Source organism: Diuraphis noxia, unplaced genomic scaffold, assembly GCF_037042655.1.
Source record: "Diuraphis noxia isolate RWA-SAM2 unplaced genomic scaffold, SU_Dnox_SAM2 contig0004, whole genome shotgun sequence".
In the NCBI taxonomy this organism is placed as follows: domain Eukaryota; kingdom Metazoa; phylum Arthropoda; class Insecta; order Hemiptera; family Aphididae; genus Diuraphis; species Diuraphis noxia.
This window is the reverse complement of record NW_028301714.1, coordinates 70,494,650-70,514,479: the sequence shown is the minus strand read 5'-3', so window position 1 is coordinate 70,514,479 and position 19,830 is coordinate 70,494,650. Positions and strand designations below refer to the sequence as shown.

Genomic DNA, 19,830 nt, shown 5'->3' with positions numbered 1-19,830 from the left:
ATTAAAATTGTTATTGATTATAACTATAATTTTCCACAAATACTCTTTGAATGAAATCAGACTATAAATACGATATTTAATATAACGATATTTCCAAAAAATTGTTATTCGTTGTAGAAAACTTTAATTTCACGAGTAACCTGAATTATATGTTTCTATTCGTTAATATTACTATCAGAATGACGTAAATCCATTATTTTAGGTCTACTAATTTGATTATTATTTTTTTACCAAACAATTTATTTTCATTCTATACAGTACAATTTAGTACATTGGGTAAATTCGATACAAGGTTAATAACAGGAGGTATCGTTTATGGACAGTGCCACTCGACTAGGTACTATTTAGGTATTGCTTAATGTAAAATTTTTATTATTTGAGTAGGTCTCTAAAATACTGTATTTCTAGTCTTTTGCGATATTAGCGAGAAGTGAGGTGGGAAATAGTTGTTTAATTAATGGGCTATGAGAGTTTAATTTTGAATAAAATGTAAAGTCATAATATAATTTTGATAGTTGATTAAAGGTAGGAATTTTAAAATCTTTGTGAAGATTATTTTGATATTTATTAATTTTTATTGAAAATTTATTCAAGTTTCGGATATAAAGGCCATTAGCTTTGTGTGAAGTGTTAATATTTGTTTATAGGTGATATTACACCTATTAAATTACGGATATGTTATCAGACCTGATACTAAAGCGTCGCTCATTGACGCGTGTTGAATATTTCTATTATTATTGTTTAACAAAAATTAAAAACGCTTTGAAAAAACTTTATTTTTGTTTCAGTTCTTTCACTGCGTGCTTTTATTTGGCCACACGATGCTGATCGCGTCGACTGCGGAAAAAAAACCGGACGTAAAACGCACCGTTACACGCCTATCCCACGCGTGAAATCATTGCCTTCCGACGTCTCCAACCCCCAATGCCACCGCTTTCCCCTTACCTATGCCATTTGCTACCCCCACAACCCCTCCTCCCAACCAACCAACATTATCGTCGACGACTGTCTTCGTCGCTCTTCCACCGTTTAATAGAGTTCGCTGATAGCGTCGGCACCAGCGCAGGAGACATCCACCCACTGCCATTGATGGGGGGTGTGGGGGCAGACGAGTACACGGCGAACACCACCAGTGTGCGAGTGACGAATATCCGCCGCAGTCGTCACCGCCATCGCCGACATACATGTCCGTCAATATCCCTGGTCATATGGTCTGCAAAATTTCGGTATAATTTTGTATACGCGCCTGATCGACGGACGAGACACGTCTAATACAGAACCATAAAACAATTTTTTTTTTAAATTTTCAGAAAAACCATAAACCACTTTTGGAGTGACTGCTGCACGCATACTCGAGAGCTCGTGCAACAATGCTCCGAGCCCGTTGTCGACGTTTATAGTATTATTGTTATTATAATCTATCCGAAAACAGTGTATTCGCATCAACTCAACCGGGTTCAGACGTTCGAACTTGTTTTTGTATAAACTTAACTACCGAGTGCCGAACAAAATAAACAATATTATTGTATAGGTACGTAAAACCGTGCTGGACTCGCGTCATCATCACGCTGTCAACGGACACCAGGATCGCCGCTCGACCCAAGTGAGTGATTTTGTATACACAAATTTTATTTCTATTTTTTTTTTGTACCCATACGAAAACACGTGCAGTGGATCTCGTTTGATCGATTGTTCAAAAGCACGGAAGTATGATGGCATTGCACAAACAAGACCGTTATCAACGATTTGTTTGTTGAATTAATGTATTATTTATGTACAATATGTACATCCATCGACCGACTATCATCGTCGATATTATTATTATTGTTATTTTACGGACGAGACTTGTTGCCCTCCGTGTAATCAGACGTGCTGGCTGGTTTTTCAAACGGAATTAATCACTGCACTTTCATGGTAAACGGGACTGATACGTGCATATCAATCACCCGGACTATTGTTTTTTTTTTTTTTTTTTTTTTGTAGTCTGCAGGACGTATAAAAAAATAATAGTATGGATGAGTATTATAATTTATTACGATTAATTGATATAATATAAGCAGACAGAGGGATTTGAATAGGATTCGTGAACACAATAGATTATATTATTTAGATATATTTTAAAATAATATATTATTAATTATAGCGTCAGTAAACAAATAGGTTTAGTAGTTTTTAAATGATTTATTTTAAAATATTAACACTTAACATATCCATACTCAAATAAAAATAAAAATATCGCAAAAAACTAACGATTGAACACTTAGAGTTCTTACGTTTAAGTTTAATAATAGATCAAATCACTGTGATATTTAAGCAAACAACATAATATTATTTGAAAGCCTTAGACAATATATGCGGGTACAATATCATCTTAAAAATGATGGCATGATCAAACTCTAATATTTTGATACAAAATTCAACAACTATCATTTTCTTTTTAGTGTTTTTAATGTGCCCAAAATAACTAATAAGCACAAGTTTAATAAACTCTATTTTGCTTATAGTATTTAAAATTCAAAGTTAACGAGATATCAAACTGGGAAAAAACATGATTAAACAATCACATTTATTTAATATTTGAAAGGATAAAATTATGCTAAATGCTTATAAGAATATTAAAATTAAATGTGCCTATGTATACATGTATATACATAATTACATTGTATTAAAAAGGAAACCCGAGATTAAATAGGATATCTGAGCAACAAAATATTATAAGAGAAGTCAAATTGAAAGTAATGTATACAATTTATTCTAAGCAGGGGTTAGGTAAAAAATGTAAAACTATAAATTTCTTAAATACCGTGGATCTCAATATATGCTATTATTGTACCTATTTGGTTTTTATTTCATGAAAATATTTTTGGAACTCTCGATATAGTATATACCGTTAAAAATGTACATAAACTAAAAGATAAATTATTTATGAATTTCGTTTGGATTGACATCAAGAAATGTGGATTAATCGAACAAATAATTTATTAGTTGGAGTTTGAAAAAAATGTTCATCTAACACTATTACAGTGAAACCTTTATTAAAGAAAACTTCTAAAAATAATGGACACTGCACCATTAATATTGGGCGCCGTTAAATTACCCTTCCAACAAAATACACATGTAATCTATATGTTGTAAAATCTTAATAATGGATGTTCATTGTTCTTAGAAGTTCACTATTCGCTGTGTAAATGTACAATACAAACTGGTCCTAATTTTAAAATTTTCTCCCTCTTTTTGGGACACATTATTAAAATTATTTAATAAAAAATTATTTATTTTTCATGTTTTTACACGATTAATAGATATTATTTCTATATTTATGCCATATTTAATAAACCAAAACAATGTAGGTCAATGTGCAATTTTGAAAATACCAATTTTGAGTGAGTTATCTATTGTATGTAAACAAAACACTAGCCACATTAAAAGATATAAACATATTACATGTACATAACGAACAATAACAGCATGTTAACATTTATAACATATTTTTTTTTATTACTCATGACTGTCCAACATAAAGAGGTACATAAAGCATCAATAAATAAAGTACCATTATTGACAGATACGTTAGTATAACTAATTTGAAGTTTATATAAAATCGACAAATAATTGTTGTAAAAACAGATGAATTTTAGGAAAAATAATTTAGTTTTTTTGCACACTAAACACTTTAAAGTTTGTATCACTAACTATATCTTCTTAAAATACGTATTATGCGAGCGAAAATCGTTTGTACAGTATACTTTTGAAATCTTAAGCATTTTTCATAAATTGTATTATACCTAAGTAAATGCTTAGAATGTGGAGAATTACGATTTTTTGTCCAGTTTTAAAATACTAAAGATCCTATTACAATGATTAAAAATGTTTACAAGATTATTGGTACAAATAAATATTAGAAACTACCACCTGATCCTTTGCGTTAGAAGTAACACAAATATTAAAGGATAAACTTGTTATATTAACATTAAAATAAGAATTTTTTAATAACTATACAAGATGATTTATCAAGTATGCTCACGCTCATACTATTTATTCAGTTATGGAGTTAAGTATTCAAAATCTAATTTTTGAAAATTTTAAGTATACTTGAAGATTACATTAGTCATTAAGATTTTTTGAACTACCTACTAAAGGAGTGCAGTACTATGGAGATACAAACATTTGTTTTTCAAATAAGAACCTCCATCACGCCCAAATCTCAAAAATTTGAATATATAATAGTCATGAAATATACGTTAAAATTTTAAATATCAGCATTTAAATAAATTAATTATCAATTTTAAAATAGATATGAGCAATGGTTGGATAAATCACTCTGCATAATAATATTATTTTTTTTTTAGTGTTATACATGCTATCATTTATATAAAGTCATGTGCGCTAATTTACTTTTTTAATTAAAATAATATACTACGAGGTAAAACAAAAATATCATGTCAGTGTTTTGATGTTTAAAATATAAATTAGTAAAAGATTAATATAAAATATAATTCTTCAAAAAGTATCAGTGTTAGTATTTATTAGCGACTCATGCTGATTTTTAAATTGATAAGTAAATTGGTTATAAAGTTTTTATTACAGTCACTGCATCGGAATAAAAACATAAATCGTGAAAGATGGAAATTTTTTAATTATTAATAATTACTAGTCATATTCACAATTTGTATGATTGAAAATATAACTAGATTTTGATAAGATTATTCAAAACTTCACTATTAAATTTAATCAGAAATTACAAGCGATAGCATTATATTTTCTTGAATACCATTTTTAAAATGTAGGCATAAAACTACAAAATTATAACACATTATTGGGATTAAAGACTATCATTTTATCATTTTTCTCTTGCTCTGTAAGTTAAATCAATTGTGTAGATTCTTAGGACCTACTATTAAACATAAAGTACATAATATATTAATTGTACCTCTGCTTTTGGCATTTTAAATGTTTGATTCAATTTAGATATGATAGATATTTAATTGGTATTTAAAAAGCATATTAATAAAAATGAATAAATTATGTTAAAAACTCATCGAGTGAATAAAAATAATTACGAAACGTTTTAAGAAGTTTAAATTTATTTGAATAAATTACTTAAGGTTTTATCAATTCATTTAATTGAAACGCATTTTTTTTTTAAATTTTAAGTTTTAAACCTGATGTTATAAATGCATATTATAAAATTCAAATTAAATCTTTTGAGATTTTTTTCCTTGAGTGCTAAGCATTTTTACAACTAAGTAATACTAGCATATGTAGTTTTTCATTACTTTATAACGTATATAAAATGATTTATTTGTATATGGATACTAAAAACTTAAATGTACATTTTATGATGGTAAAACGTTAGCTGTATTGTTTTGAAATAAAACATATTATCATTATTTGGATTATTTTGTAACATAATATTTTTTTTTTTTGGAATAATAGCCCGACCTCTAAAGTGTATGAATCGTATTATTAAAAATCAAAAATCAAAAAACAATATTATTATTATGATAATATATCATTTGTAACACGGCGCTTTGTATAGGCAATTTAGCACAATGCGCGTATATTATTCCCTATTTATAATCAAGCACAATAATAATATTAAAACAAAAATAAGTCAAACTTTAAATAAAACATATCTTAATATTGGATTCTAAACGTTTTACGATGATGTTACTAGTGTAGGTACAACAATTATTTTTATGATTAGTCAATTTGAAGATGATTTTATACTAACCTGCCATAACTCATAATTCTTAAGGTTTTGAATAAAATATAACCTTGAATAAACATAAAACATGGTGAAGAATGAATATAATATTTTCTTTTCCCATGAGACATCATAATAAAATTATCATTCTTAATTAATTAATTTTTTGTTTATTAAAATATATCCTCGGTAGCAGTGGATATTGGGATACCTACTCGTAGACATTGATTCACATTGTAAATTTATTTTATTTAATAAATAAACGGATAATGTTTAACTTTGCTTTTTACATCAATAAAAATTATAATGCAAAACATTTTATATAGCTATAAAATTGTTTTTTTTTTTTTGTTTAGTCGAAATTAATTAAGTAGAAAGTTTCATATTATTAACTTGGTTGCAAACACGTTTTGCTATTTTTCCAATATTTATATTTAATGGTACGTAACTCATGACCTGGAAAACTAAATTAATTCAAATTTAATCTAATATTTCAATGCAGCTTTTAAGTTTTTGTTGATAGAATACACTACCTATATAGAAATTGATAATTTTTTTTGTTTATTTGACGAAAACAATAAAGTAATATTATAATAAATAAAAATTTAATTTTTTTTTTTATTAGAACTTTCAGTGATAACTATTATAACTAGTTCAACAATTACAATTATAACAGTGATACAATTGTATAAGACAGTGATAATACATTTATAATACATGGAAATGAAGCAATTATATAATATTTAATGTGATAAATAAGTCAGATCAGAAAAGACACAATATTAGTGTAAGCATTATCATGTAATACAAAAATGATTGGAATAGATGCACTAATTATTTTTTATTTGATATGGTGGAAAGAAAGAAATTATAATTGAGGTTAAATTGGAAAAGAATTTTGAAAGAGCTAAATTTAAATTAGAATTATGTGATTTAAAATTTGGTTAAAAATTGAATTTAAACATTTAAAAATTACAATTAATTTGATATCTGTGTAGATCAACGTTTGTTAAACTGTGTTCCGTAGATCACTTCAGGGTTCCACGAAGCTTAAGTAATTTTTTTTAAATTTTCAAGAAAGTTACTTACTTTAAAATATCCATTGTGGAAAATAGTTTATTGTTTATTAAATAATAATGTAAAAGCCATATGGAATAATCTATCAGCTAACTCTATATATTAAATAATCTATACTTCTATACATATTATTATTATTTATTTGCAAATAATCCTAAAAAAAAACTAAAAAGTTAAAAAGAAGTAGGGGTTCCACGATAAAAGTGGACATCAAAAAGAGTTCCACCGGATAAAAAAGTTTAAGAAACGCTGGTGTAGATTAATAACTTATGTTTCATGTTTTTGTTTCTAGTATTAATATCCAAAAGTTATATCGTTCAAAGCTGATATAGGTATTTTTATTTCCTTATAAAGTTATAACATATAAATTTTGATAATTATGATATAGGTATTTACAGCATACAAACTTATTTATTATTATACATAGCTTGTGCTAAAGTTAAAAAGTTTAAGAGTAATTTTCAGTTGATTTTTATGCTAATTAATCAACTTATTTTTCTTCTTTCAAATAAAAGTTATTTTGATCGAGAAAAAATACTGCCTACTCATTATCTTTTTTTACTACCTACTAAATGTATTATAATGATATTATATTTAGTTAAATTAGTTAAGTCACTATATTCATGTACAAATATTTACCGGAATAGATTTTATTCTTCAAACATGAAAAGGGATAATAAAGATAATAAAAATATTAAAATCTTCATGATTGGTTATGTATTATTGCTTTTACTTTCTAAAAAAATTGTTAAATTTTGTACAATACCTAAAATTTAAATTTAAATATTTATGTATCGACATAACTTACCTACCTTACTTAATTGTTAAAAATATTTTGTTCTGAAAACTATGTTTTATTTATTTTGTTTTAAAATTGTTTAATTATAAATAAAAATACATTTATACATTTTATCTAAAAAATAGGTTTTAAATAACAATGATTTAGTTTGTGGTGTTTGTTGAAATGTTGACTCATACCTCTACTAGTTTAATATACTAAATTGTCTGTAACTCAATGATTCATGCCTTATACTTTATGCATATTAATACTAAATTTATTTATAATCATTTTTACTATTATATTGTAGTAATTTAATTTTAAATCATACACAAAGCAAAGTTTGTCATAATGCCATGAGATATTATAATAGAGAATATTTAATTCACATCTTAAAACATAATTGTTTTCTGTAGTAAATAAATATTGTTTAAAATACTGTAGGTAACTAAAAGTTTATTCTATAACCTCCAATTTTAATTAACAATGAAAAGATTCACTGGAAGTAAAAATGATTTAAAAATTTTGTTTCTTAGTATATTTTACAATAAAATAATATTATTAATTTTACTTCAAATGTCTTAATAAAGTATTTTTAATAACATTATAATATTATATTGTATCATAAAGGTATTACAATATTAAAACAAAAATTATTGGGCATATTATGTTTGTCTTAATAAAGTAATAATTTTCAATTAGTATGTTTTTATTTTGAAGCAATATTTTTGTTATAGGTAATTTAGTATCTAATAAAAATTTAACTATGTATGAAAAACAACAACATAATAAACTGACGTTTGTAATAACTTTTGAATTTAGATTTCAGTATAAATAGTAGTTATTGAAGTTCCGTTAAACGTAATATTTGGCTTCAATTTATTATTGTACAATATTAATTATTATGTAGATATCTAAATGTGTGCAAATATTCGCTTTTAATATAACTTTGATGTTATAATTATTGTTCCATATAAATCATCTTTGCGATGTATAATAATATTTATGTATAACTATAGATAATTTATTTTATAATTTTTTTTCCTTTTTTTAATTCTAAGACAGTTGAATAATATTCTTATAATGTAGTGACATATTTTTCACCGAAGAGACATTATGATTTGTTGATAACTGAGCCAAGAATAGAAAGAAAACCTGAAATGCTTCATAAGAAACTTGAGCACGTACCGAAAAGTTATTATAAGCCCCAACGGACGTAGAATGATATTTACTCAAGTTTCCCCAAAGAAAAACTTTGCAGTTAACCAAAAACAAAAAAATAAAATATTTTAACGAATTTATCATTGACAGTAAACATTTATTTCTTCTAAAATACATAACAAGTTAAAAATCACCTGAAAGGCGCCGGACACTAATCTCTATACAAGGTGTAACAGATATAGAAGTGACTTTTGGAATAACTTTTGTTCAAATTAATTTTTTTGTTCATTAGTGACCCTAGTGCTATACGTATAATCCTTTTTTTATTTTTTAGTTATATCCTATTTTTGAATCTGATATAAGAACAATTTTAATGGTAGGTAAAAAGATTTATCTAAGTCAAGTAGTTAAATTTTTAGAATTTTTTTTAAAATTCAATATTTTTTTGGTTAAATTAGTTTTAAACACAATAACTGTTTTAAAAATATGATTTTTGAGAATTTGCTGACATGAGTATATTTATTAAATTATTTACTTATTATATAATATCAACAGTTTTTGTCATACGATGAATTGGAATATTTTTTTATTTTTTTTTGGTCAGGTCTTTCCGTTACACCCTGTAACCTACATTTGCTTTTAAATTATTTATTCCTTTATTTTATTATATACGCCTCAGGAGTATGGATAATTGCAATGTTTGTTATAACGAACTATGGTTTACCTTACCTACTATGTGTTGACTTTGTTTAAATTAACTTATTAACAATAAAAAAATAACATTTTATATTCCAATATAAATATAAAGTGGTCATCTCAGTCGCATGTGTTTTCTTCGTACATTTTGTAACATGGAAAATTAACATTTAGTAGCTATAATTTAATTTTCGTCAGTTTAGTAAGATTGCATTAACAGTTTTTAAATTTAAATACCTATGAACATTTAATTTGTTTATTTTATTTTTACGAGGGTATTTTTTAACGTTTTAATTTTTTAAGCAAGTTTTAAGCAATAATTAGATTTATATTATATAGTGATATATTGTACATCTATAGTCTTATTGTTTAGAATATGGTTTAAAAATAAAACCTTCAAAGTATGATATTACTTTATGTTTACATAGGATATAGTTCGTTTTGGTAAGATGCTACACCCCCATAATATGTTGTTACCATTTTCCATACCTATATACTTGTAACATATCAAATTTGCGTTCTTTAAAACCAATTTTGTGTTGCTATCGTCAACATTACAGAGAATTGACGTATTATCATTTTAAAAGTAAAACATATATAGGTATATTATGTGGTGCATCATGTAGGTTTTATTGATGTTTTCATATTTATGTAAGTTACTAGCATTTTAAAATAGTAATATTTTAAAATGATAGAAAATTGTCTAGTTATGTTTTTTTTTTTATTATTATTATAAGTAGGAACCCATGTCAAAATAGGCCATTGCAATGGGTGTGAGATAGTACGGTAGGAGTTCTTTTTGTCTATTTATTTGTAAATTATTAAATTGGTGAGTTGTAACACGTATTTGTGTATGTTTGGCAAGCATATTATGTTACAAAACATCCCAGGTGGTCACCCATCCGGGAGCTAACAACTACAGCCCCGGTACATACGCTCAGTGCATTTCCGCAGATTGAGCGCAAATTGTCCACGTTGTACGCTTGTTAGACGGGAAAAACTTAAGCGGGCTGTCGTTTGGCTTCTTCTCGAGGGTTAATAAAATACAAATTATATTAAAAATATGTAAAAATTAAATTAAGTATTTACTTTATTTATGTGCGCTGAAGATTATATGCGTATTCAGGTAATAGGCATAATAAACTTTTTTTTAGGTAATAAAATATTCAATTAAATACATGTTTAATAATAAAAAAGGAATTTGTAACGAATTTTGGAATAATTTCATAGAAATAAATCGTAGAAATATTAATCAACATTAATATAAGTATGTTTTATTAAAATTGATGGTATTCTTTATTCTTTAATCGTGTATTTATTTAAATCTGGTAAAAATTAAGTAGTATCTAGAAAAAGAATATGCACCGAAATGTTAGGCAAATATTTTGCTTACTATTGTTTATCAAATTACTTTAAATGAGATTCGACGTGAGTCATTCGTATTTAAATAGCGAATGTAGTCTTATACTCAATTGGTGTGTTCACGGAGAGTTTTAAATCGTCAACGTAACTAAAGATAATTTTATAAATAACACAAATTATAGTTTCTGACCTGATTAAATACCAAACATTAAATTGGGAAATTTAATACTTATTTTTACTATAATACAATCACATAATTTTATTTACATTTTTTTTTTTTTTTAATTTTACTTACTACAACTATAAGACACTAAAGTTAATATAATTAAAAGTTGTAAAATAATGCAAAAATAGTTTTTGATAGAAAATTCCAAAAATGACCTTTCTGAAGTACTGTTGTCTACTGTAGATATACATTATACATACTTATTATATATGTGTCTAATGTCCAGTCTACTGATGGTGAATTTCCAAAATTTTTTGAATATTTCTTCTTTAAGAAGAGTACATGCACAACTAGAAATCACATAATCTTAACAATAGATGATTCTTTTAGCTTTAAAATGAAAAAGGGACCTTCTTAAACTTATTGATTTAAGGCTTATAATTGTTGAATACAATTATCGCAGATACATATTACATATTTATTAAATACACTTAATATACTAATTTTGACTTTAAATTAGTATTTAATTAAATTTATTTACATGTATAATAATATATTTTTATTTTATTTATTTGTTAAATAATACATTCATTATATGATTATTAAACAATCCTATAAAAATCATGAAATTATGATAAATCAAAAACAAAATTATTCTTATATATTTTATTAATAACCAATTAAATTCCGATCATTTTACGATTTCGTATATTATATATGATTTATAAATTATAAAGTAAAAACAAAATATTCTGGATAAATTGATCTGTGAAGTTTTGGTCAGGAATAGGCGAAATTAAGCTATTCTTAAACTTGATTCATAGATGTGTGATTAGGTCCAAAGAAATTTATTATACACGTAATATATGCTCCGGTCTGAATTATCCAGTGGGTAGTTTAGACAGTAAATACTGTATATGAATGAAAAAATATAACTGATATTATTAGTTGCATGTCAATGAAATACAAACAAATAGTTTATCTTTAGAACAAAAAAACTGAATGCAATTAATTTAAATTCAACTTTTTAAACATTTTCTTTTTTGTATTATTATATTATTTTCTTAAAACTTTATTTTTGGGATTATTAATTTATTTAAACAATAGTTTCTTTAGTAAGTAAATTACTCTAAAAAAAATGAAATTAACTTTGCACAAACAATAAAGACCTCAAAATCGTGGAATCTTACGAGTAATGACATATAATAATCAGCGGAGAAAAACAATAAAATCAAATACCCAAGATTAGTTAGTTTTTAGCCCTCGAAAATTGACCCATTCAATTGCAGTCTTGTCAGACGGAGGAAACGATTGGATTTATTATATTATTTAAAAATAATTCGAGTGTAATTTAATGTTATAGTCTAATGTAATGTTCGAAACGAATCCTTATGCTTTCAAAGTTTCGACATAGGTAGGTACCAATCAACTCCAGATGAACAACGAGAACGTTCATTCTTGGCTGATACATTTGTCTTTTGTAGACTACAGTGTATTCTTTATTGTTTTTCTTTCTTTTCATATAACTATACTAAATTGGATTTGAGCCTTTTCTTCTTACGTAGGTACTATTATTATTTTACTGTTAAACTGTGCAAATGCCAAATGTACGTATAAAATGTGTGTATAATATTTTATAGGTTGATAGTATTCTTATGCTTTAATATCATGATATATCAAAAGATGAGTCTCCATTTTGCTGTTTCATAATATGTATAACTTTATAAGTGTATATGCACTGCTCGTAGAAATAACACACGTAGTGACGTTAATATTACGTTCAACTGCACACACAGGCATACTTGTTTTTTACGTACTTCAATTTCTCCAGTCAAGAATATAAATACTTACGTTTACTACAGACTCGTAAAGAATACTTTTTTGTCGTATTCCGAATATCTAACCAAATTATTAAAGAACATAAAATACGTGAAAAATGCTATTCGAAAATCGTATTTGAACTATTTGAGTATATCTACTTTACGATGAGCCTACGTACTCTGAACTATTATTTAAACAGGCATAATAGCGATTAAAATATTATTTCATCATACATTTTTAAAAACTGTCATCGATCTGAGATTGTTATTTAAAGTTTCGAAACAAAAAAGTAAAACCTGGTGTATAAAATTAAAAATTGAATCCCCATATTTTTACTTCATAATTTATTTTTAGGAGAAAGCATGGGTACACTTATATTTAATTTATTATTATTTTTTTTTTTAAATTTAATTCGACTTTCTTCTTTTATTTTCTACCTATAGTATCAACGTATAATAACTAATAAGAAGTATATTGAATTCAAGAAAAATAAATCCCAACACACCATAATATCATAGGAAAAATATTATGTTCTAAAAATAATATAATATTGTTATAAAATGTAGTATTCAAGCATGTAATAAAAGTATAGTACAAGTCGATAAAGTCAAAAACCAAATATTTATTTGTATTTTAATGTCGCATATGCAGGTCTATTGTAAACATATCTATCAAAACTACATTGAATTATTTTCACAAAACTTATTGACTTTTCCCCGGTATGATTTGAAAACGAATAGTAAGTCAAGGTCACAACGATGAATGAATCAATCAATAAATTGGTCGGTGGTTTCGAATAAAATTAAAATTACAGCTTGGTATAGTTGAGTCTGAGTCACGTGTACGTGACGTAATAATAACACGAATGTCACTTGCGCACGATGGTATAAAATGTCCCACGTGTATTCAAAATTATTATCATAAAAATAATATTAACACTTATCGAGGGCTTGGCATGACGTGGTTGCTGTAACCAGTCACGCAACGTAATTTAGAGTACGCACCACTCGCTGCCTCTATTTACTGGATGGGTGACCACTCGGTTCTTATAGAGGGATAAACCGTGTCACACGTGTTGTCAGCTTACCAACCCTTTCAGGTAAAAATCTACTAACTATAAGTTAGTAAGTATTTTTGTAAAATATCGTCTTTATTTTTCAGAATAGTTGAAAGTGTACTGGGTGGAATATTAAATTGCTTGGCAATTTCATTTTTTTGTTTACCACTTTTTGTCACCTCACTTATAATGTTCACTTTTTCAGCAATTGTTAATGTAACCAATTTACGTTTAAGAGACATAACTACAAATTGTACACGCTACACAGCGAAGATATACGGCAACTTCCGATTATTTTACAGCACAACAGTGATACATGGGATAATTTAATTTGTACATTTGTGATTGTAAACCGGTTATTCTAACGATAAAATGTAAGAAATGACTTCGAGTTATCTATGCTCAACTATTTTTATATTTGACTTATCGCGACAAATATTGCATTGAGTGTATAGGAATTTCCTATATTTATTTTTACTACTAGAAAATATTAAATATTAGATATCTATAAAATATAATATATTATATAAAACTAAATATGTCTTATATATGTAAATGTGAGTTGTTATACGTTCTATATTTTCCACGTGTGTTATGTATAAATGCAGTTTGGTTCTAATGTGCTTATTAGATTGTTTTATCATTATCCAAGACACGATGATTAAAAATATACCAGTGACGCTTGAAAACAAATTATTAATAATTATCGTTAAGATAGCGATCAACTACGAAAAAAAAAATGTGGGTCATTAGTATATGTTTCAGGGCACTAAAATTCAAAAATTTTCCAAAATGGATCTTACTACACAAAGTTTGAGAACCTCTGAATTTTTGCATTATATTATCATAATAATAATGTTATCAGTGGTCCGACTGTCAGTGACACCCATTACGTACTTTGTAGTGATGCAACTAGATGGGAAAAGGCCTAGGGCAGTTGATAAACTAGGCCCTTTTATAAATTTCGGATGGGCCACGGTTAGGAACTTAAAATAACGATGTTTACCTTGCCATCATTCGTTTATATTATATGAAACAAAAATATGAGTGTATGGCGTGTTTGGCCAATAAAATTACTGTGAAAAATAATTAAAAACAATATTTGCGAACAATTATTATTTTTATAATAATACAAAACATACACGTAACAAGGTTTTTTGAGCATGAACACTTACTATATTAAACAATACATTTAAATAATTAATAAATACACGACATAAAAATTAATAAATTATTTACGTGTACCTACTATGTAAACTGCAGTGACATTAAACTGATGCTTCTTTTGTGTGTGTCACCCAAGGAAAACCATATCGTAGGCCATTAGTTCGATCATTCTAAGTTTGAAAATGTATAAGAACTTGAGGTGTGATAGCTAATATTTGTCAACAGAATCCATAACACTTCAATCTTCTAGAACGAGTGAGATTTATGATGGTCAAAATTATATACAATATTATTATTGTCGCGGTGAATGGGAAGATGGTGGGCATATTGGTCTAGTACTTTCAGGAATACACGACAATTGGTTTGACAAAAAAACACAAAAAAGTTGGAAAAATGATGAGGACCAACAGAAATTCTCGCTGTCGGTGCACTACGTGTGTGTATTCATTACTATATGTATCTAACCTACCTACGGGCTACGACTTATATTGTTTGAAAATATAAATTGAAGGACTATTACTTGAAGATAAAAAATCCGTTTTAAACTCTGCAAGAGTTGTGAGTGAGTGTGCGCGTGTGTATGTGTCCATTATTGTGCAATATGTTGTATATATATAAACACGAAAAGTGTACACAATGATTATTATATAGGATGTATAGTAATATAATATAACAAATGCGTGTTCGACTCTACTATTGTTCACGGAGTAATTTAAGATTTGTGTCCAAACAGTTTAGAAATTTCTTCTCTTTTTTTGTTTTGTGCCAGCCGGGACCACACTCGACTTGAGCCACCGGAAATACGGTATACTGCAGCGCTTTTTATATATATGAAAGTGATGTATTTACATGGAAACGATATGGATACCTGCACTTAGCAAAGTAATAATTTTAAGTTATTTTTTTAAAAACTTTTCAACTCTGAAACTTTTGAAATATTCTATATTTTCTACCAAATGAAAAAAAAAAAAATACTCGCCGATCTTACGAACGAGGTAAAACGTTCACTGTATTCGAATATTTGCTACGTAGTATAAAAGGTATGTGTTATATTATTATGCTTCACCATTGTGTATATTTCCATCCCAAAATCTTCGAGTTACTTATTTATTTTATATTTACAATAATAATTCACCTTGTATGTACATTTTTTCATTATTATTATTTAATTAAATATTTTAGTCATCATGTCCGATGGTCTTGGAGTTTTCGTACAATACATAATTTATTGTAATCATAGCGGCGGAACCTACGCCTGTCAGGTTTTATGTAAAATTTTCGTTGTTGGGCTGATTTTATGTGTAGTGGTGGTATAAATTAATTCACAGTGAATCTTAAACATTTCGACTTTAACAAATTATTAGTTTATTACTTTATACACATTTTAATTAGATTAACTATTCATTATTAATAATATTTACCAACTATAATACATATAACAGAAATGTATCATTATTATTGTTATAATTACGGAGTAAAACTTTTGACTGAATATTACCTTATTTCACATTAGATATTATGAGATTTCTTGACGTGTAATGCATCATGTCAAGACATCAGTCTTTCTAACGATACGTTGTACATAAAAGAAAGTTAACACTCATTATTTCTAAGTTTCTATTCGGCATAATAATGATGAAAACGTCGAACATTGATTTTCAAAATTCATACGCATAATAAGTATATCCTGCGCATTATATTATGATGTACGTGACATTTTTTGTGTTCGGTTGAGAACATTGATATTTAATATGCTACGTAAAAAAATATTGCTACACCATGTCATACCAACATTATTTTTATAATTACGTCCAATATTGTTTTCATATCGTTGTTATTTCATCGAATTATTGTCAATGGAACATTTTTGGGTGGGTAAAAGCGACAGATGAATCATACTGCATCGTTTGGTTTTTTTCTCGAGAGTATAATAATATACAAAACTTGTATATAAACTGTTATGATAACATAATTATAAAATGATGAAATTAAAATTCAAAAAAAATTACAAAGGTAACTGTTAAAAGACAGCCAAAGAAGTTTATACAAAGCTATTTTTTAGGGGGGGGGGGGGATAATTTTTACTGTGCATTACTAAATGCGGTGTAGGTAAATACTATTAATTGATTTTTTTTTAATGGATAAATAGGTCGTGCACGTTGTCGATCCCCGCACCGTCGCAGTCGAATGTAATGCGTCCATAGAGAATAATAATAATACACTGCATAGCAGGGTGATTGTAATTATTAAAATGACAGCATATTTTATTTGATATGATATTCCCACAGGTTGACCGATCGATCCTTTGCACGCAGTTTAACGGAAAATGTAAAATAGGAAAATTAATTTAATAAACCGACATGGTGCGGTTAGGCTGTAAAACTAAATCTCGTTAACGAAAAACAAAGGGTTTGTACACTGAGTTCCATAACTAAATCGTATGTGCATATAATTTCAATCGGAAGTTTGTGTGAACTTGTTTTACAACGTTTTATGAAGTCGTTCGACGTTCGCATTAAAACGCGCCGCCCTTCTCGTACCCGTTGTAATATTATATACAATACAGTATTACGTTCGCGACACGGCGGGAACCACGTCATAAATAATGGAACCATATACAGGGCATATCAAAAAGAACATACTAATGCAATAACTTTTGCTATAAACATGTTGTTGTTCTTTATTATTTTTATCATTTGTAAATAATACTTTATATTATATTTATTTGGTATTAGTGTACAATTTATAATTTTTTGTTTTTTTTTTTTTTAAATGAAAAAAAAATTGGTTAAAATTTGTATGAATGATTTAAAAAAAGCCAATCTGTATGATTACAATAAACATTTTGATGATTAAAACGTTTATTTAAGAAATAAGTAATTCATATTTTAGAATTTTTTAAATATCAATATTTTTTTTTTTGATTAAATTATTTATTGTCCATACAATTTTCAAAATTTTTATCACGCGTATAACAAGCTTCATTTTTTTTTAAATCTGATCTTTGTGTTATATACCCAGCCGAAAAACGCATATAAGTAAGAAAATAAGAGAATATAATATATAAGTGCGTTTTAAATAATATATATTATTAATTATGTATACGATGTAATATTATTGATATACATATGGAATCGTTCTATCGACATTTAATATTTAAAAAACAATGATATATTATTACCTAATAGGAACGTAGTATAAGTAGGTATACAAATAGTATACTACTATTTCCGGCCTTAAGCCGAAGTGCATCAATATAACAGTTGCAGCTGAAACAAAGCTGGTTTGTTTTAAAACGAATTTTCGCTTTAGAACTTGTCATTTCCACACATGTATTGATGTTACAACGATATTATATGTGTTTGTTTTTATTTTTCGAGTCTGTCATCATATTTAGAGCAGAGGGAAAATGCATCGACTTTCAAATTTGAGGTTGGTTCTTGTAAAAAATTGTACCTAGCTGTTATCGAAAAACACAAGTATCGAAAATACGCAGTTAAAACTTTTACGTATTTATTTATTTATTAAGTATTAAACGGGAAAGGCCCTGTTACAATAAACAATAATATTACAATTATTATAATGTATAACAAGAAGAATAGCTTTGATAATGATAATAATAATAATAAGTAGTATTAATAGTAAACATAGACATATAAATAAAATGTCTATGGAAATTGGTTGAGATAAAAGACAATAAATAAAAATTATAAAAATAATATAGTGTGTTTAAGCGTTAAGAGTTAAATAATTACAATATGATTTAAATGAGTCAAAATTTGGTGAGCTGAACATATCAATTTTAAATGTGTTAACAGTTTTCATTAATCTATTGCAAGGAGTAGGTATTATTTGCATAATTAGTAACTTGTAGGCTTAAACGAAAAGTGTTAGTCGATCGCGTGTTAAAAGTGGGAGTATAGAAGGTTAAACGGCTTAAAAAATCGGGACAGTCCACATTACCATTCAAACCCTTATAAAGGAAACATAAGTCAAGACTTATACATCTGTATTCCAAAGTCTGGAGGTTTAATAAAGATAGGATTGGATTGTATGTTGTGTGAGGTTTTCTAGGTATGGAACACTTAAATGATATAAAGCGTAAGAATTTGTGTTGTACTTTTTCCAATCTTGTTTTTTTGCCTGTCTGGTAAGGAGACCATACAATAAAACCATATTCACAGATGGGACGTATTAACGAACAGTAAATTGATTTTAGAGTAAATTTATCAGTAAAATCTGAACAACTGCGATTAATAAAACCTAATAATTGATGTGATTTGTCAATTATCATGTGAATTAACTATACGAAAAAATTTAATATCATCTGCAAACATTAGTTTAGAACAGTTATGAAATTTTATATCATTTATAAATAAATTGAATAAAATTGGAGCTAAGTGAGATCCTTGCGGAACACCAGGTGTAATACGCATTGGGGTAGAACTATAACCTTTGTAAGAAATAATATGAAAACGATCTTGGGTAAAGGAAATTAGCCAGTTAAGGAGGAAACCATATACGCCAATTTGTTCTTATTTTGTAAATAAAATCTGGTGGTGAACTTTATCAAAAGCTTTGGAAAAATCAGTGTAGATAACGTCAACACTATTACCAGTCTTAAGAGCATCAGATAAGAAGTGTTGAAAGACCAGCAGATTAGTAATGGTACTCTTATTACGACGGAAACCATGCTGATCATCAACGATAACATTAGCTAAAAGAGGTACGATTTTTGCGGCAATGATAGATTCAAATACCTTGGGTATAATAGAAGGTAGTGAGATTGGTCGGTAATATTAGACAGATCTGATGATAATTTAGGTACATGGCGAATA

At 27.0% G+C, this 19,830-nt stretch overlaps 1 protein-coding gene across 1 annotated transcript in view; it reads left to right on the top strand.

Moving 5' to 3' along the window:
- The first annotated feature begins 1,137 nt into the window (after positions 1–1,137).
- The window catches only part of LOC107169535 (uncharacterized), a 101,642-nt gene continuing 82,949 nt past the window's right edge, over positions 1,138–19,830 (top strand). Inside the window, exons 1-2 of the mRNA XM_089226592.1 lie at positions 1,138–1,226; positions 1,311–1,603. The gene's annotated coding sequence lies outside the window, so the exon portion shown is untranslated. The remainder of the gene's footprint in view (positions 1,227–1,310; positions 1,604–19,830) is intronic.